The sequence below is a fragment of the Lepisosteus platostomus genome, chromosome 5 (assembly GCF_059453375.1).
Source record: "Lepisosteus platostomus isolate fLepPlt1 chromosome 5, fLepPlt1.hap1, whole genome shotgun sequence".
Lineage (NCBI taxonomy): Eukaryota > Metazoa > Chordata > Actinopteri > Semionotiformes > Lepisosteidae > Lepisosteus > Lepisosteus platostomus.
Window position 1 is genome coordinate 47896221 of NC_142615.1, and position 2783 is coordinate 47899003.

General features: G+C 51.3%; 4 non-coding genes across 4 annotated transcripts; all 4 read right to left on the reverse strand.

The window, feature by feature from the left end:
* Nucleotides 1-281: 281 nt before the first annotated feature.
* Nucleotides 282-400, reverse strand: LOC148668092 (5S ribosomal RNA). Its single transcript, XR_015938745.1, has one exon. It is a non-coding gene; the product is annotated as a 5S ribosomal RNA (ribosomal RNA).
* Nucleotides 401-934: 534 nt separating this feature from the next.
* On the reverse strand, nt 935-1053 carry LOC148668093 (5S ribosomal RNA). The gene has a single exon (XR_015939100.1). It is a non-coding gene; the product is annotated as a 5S ribosomal RNA (ribosomal RNA).
* A 537-nt stretch (nt 1054-1590) lies between these two features.
* Nucleotides 1591-1709, reverse strand: LOC148668094 (5S ribosomal RNA). Its single transcript, XR_015937232.1, has one exon. It is a non-coding gene; the product is annotated as a 5S ribosomal RNA (ribosomal RNA).
* Nucleotides 1710-2246: 537 nt separating this feature from the next.
* On the reverse strand, nt 2247-2365 carry LOC148668095 (5S ribosomal RNA). The gene has a single exon (XR_015937512.1). It is a non-coding gene; the product is annotated as a 5S ribosomal RNA (ribosomal RNA).
* Between the last annotated feature and the right edge of the window lie 418 nt (nt 2366-2783).

Here is a 2783-nt window from a genome sequence, read left to right on the forward strand (position 1 = left end):
TTTCTAGATGGGTATAACAGAGATCTCAACTACTGAGGGGCCTTATTAATAAAGTCTCCACAGCCGAAGCGCTGTGTCTCTTTTCAGCTGGCGATAAACCTTTCCTCGATCCTGTGCGGACTTGTAAAACTGTTGCTGATCAGAATAAAAAACGCTCACGCTAATACACAAGCACCCGTGTCTCGCCAAAGCTGACAAATAAACAGACGGACAAGCCGCACTGCACGTGTGAACAGGGGAATGAGCGAGCGAGCGGGGATAGGGCGTCTCCTGCGCTTAAAAGCTTACAGCACCTGGTATTCCCAGGCGGTCTCCCATCCAAGTACTAACCAGGCCCATCCCTGTTTAGCTTCCGAGATCAGACGAGATCAGGTGTGCTCAAGGGGGTGTGGCCGTAAGCGAGAGCAAGGCTCGCTGGCACCCTTCTTATTGAGAGGACAACTCCGTCACCTCTTTTACAACGCTGCTTTTTTTGCCTTGCGTTTTTCTCTTCCCACGTTCTCTCTCTTCACTGCCTTCGTCCCCGCTCTATTTCACTTCAGCCTTTCACTCTTGCTTCCTTCCAATGAGGGCGGAGCTGCGGGAGAAAGGGCGCTATAGAGGATCGCTGTGGAGAGCTGCTGCTGTGCCTTGACATCTGAGCTCTGTGGAAAACGATCTCAATACAATTCTGAAAAACGCGACTCTCCGAACGCCAGCCGAACAAGTCTCCACAGCCGAAGCGCTGTGTCTCTTTTCAGCTGGCGATAAACCTTTCCTCGATCCTTTGCAGACTTGTTAAACTGTTCATGATCAGAATAAAAAACGCTCACGCTAATACACAAGCACCCGTGTCTCGCCAAAGCTGACAAATAAACAGACGGACAAGCCGCACTGCACGTGTGAACAGGGGAATGAGCGAGCGAGCGGGGATAGGGCGCCTCCTGCGCTTAAAAGCTTACAGCACCTGGTATTCCCAGGCGGTCTCCCATCCAAGTACTAACCAGGCCCATCCCTGTTTAGCTTCCGAGATCAGATGAGATCAGGCGTGCTCAAGGGGGTGTGGCCGTAAGCGAGAGCAAGGCTCGCTGGCACCCTTCTTATTGAGAGGACAGCTCCGTCACCTCTTTTACGACGCTGCTTTTTTTCCCTTGCGTTTTTCTCTTCTTCCCACGTTCTCTCTCTTCACTGCCTTCGTCCCCGCTCTATTTCACTTCAGCCTTTCACTCTTGCTTCCTTCCAATGAGGACGGAGCTGCGGGAGAAAGGGCGCTATAGAGGATCGCTGTGGAGAGCTGCTGCTGTGCTTTGACATCTGAGCTCTGTGGAAAACGATCTCAATACAATTCTGAAAAACGCGACTCTCCGAACGCCAGCTGAACAAGTCTCCACAGCGGAAGAGCTGTGTCTCTTTTCAGCTGGCGATAAACCTTTCCTCGATCCTTTGCGGACTTGTAAAACTGTTCCTGATCAGAATAAAAAACGCTCACGCTAATACACAAGCACCCGTGTCTCGCCAAAGCTGACAAATAAACAGACGGACAAGCCGCACTGCACGTGTGAACAGGGGAATGAGCGAGCGAGCGGGGATAGGGCGCCTCCTGCGCTTAAAGGCTTACAGCACCTGGTATTCCCAGGCGGTCTCCCATCCAAGTACTAACCAGGCCCATCCCTGTTTAGCTTCCGAGATCAGACGAGATCAGGCGTGCCCAAGGGGGTGTGGCCGTAAGCGAGAGCAAGGCTCGCTGGCACCCTTCTTATTGAGAGGACAGCTCCGTCACCTCTTTTACGACGCTGCTTTTTTTCCCTTGCGTTTTTCTCTTCTTCCCACGTTCTCTCTCTTCACTGCCTTCGTCCCCGCTCTATTTCACTTCAGCCTTTCACTCTTGCTTCCTTCCAATGAGGACGGAGCTGCGGGAGAAAGGGCGCTATAGAGGATCGCTGTGGAGAGCTGCTGCTGTGCTTTGACATCTGAGCTCTGTGGAAAACGATCTCAATACAATTCTGAAAAACGCGACTCTCCGAACGCCAGCCGATCAAGTCTCCACAGCCGAAGCGCTGTGTCTCTTTTCAGCTGGCGATAAACCTTTCCTCGATCCTTTGCGGACTTGTTAAACTGTTCATGATCAGAATAAAAAACGCTCACGCTAATACACAAGCACCCGTGTCTCGCCAAAGCTGACAAATAAACAGACGGACAAGCCGCACTGCACGTGTGAACAGGGGAATGAGCGAGCGAGCGGGGATAGGGCGCCTCCTGCGCTTAAAAGCTTACAGCACCTGGTATTCCCAGGCGGTCTCCCATCCAAGTACTAACCAGGCCCATCCCTGTTTAGCTTCCGAGATCAGACGAGATCAGGCGTGCTCAAGGGGGTGTGGCCGTAAGCGAGAGCAAGGCTCGCTGGCACCCTTCTTATTGAGAGGACAGCTCCGTCACCTCTTTTACGACGCTGCTTTTTTTCCCTTGCGTTTTTCTCTTCTTCCCACGTTCTCTCTCTTCACTGCCTTCGTCCCCGCTCTATTTCACTTCAGCCTTTCACTCTTGCTTCCTTCCAATGAGGACGGAGCTGCGGGAGAAAGGGCGCTATAGAGGATCGCTGTGGAGAGCTGCTGCTGTGCTTTGACACCTGAGCTCTGTGGAAAACGATCTCAATACAATTCTGAAAAACGCGACTCCCAGAACGCCAGCTGAACAAGTCTTGAAGTGGAAATCTAATAAGTAAATTGATTCTTAAAATGTAGAGAGCTTTGCAAAAAGTATATTGGTGCTTTAAGTTAATATATTTCAAGGATGTAAATGCTGTG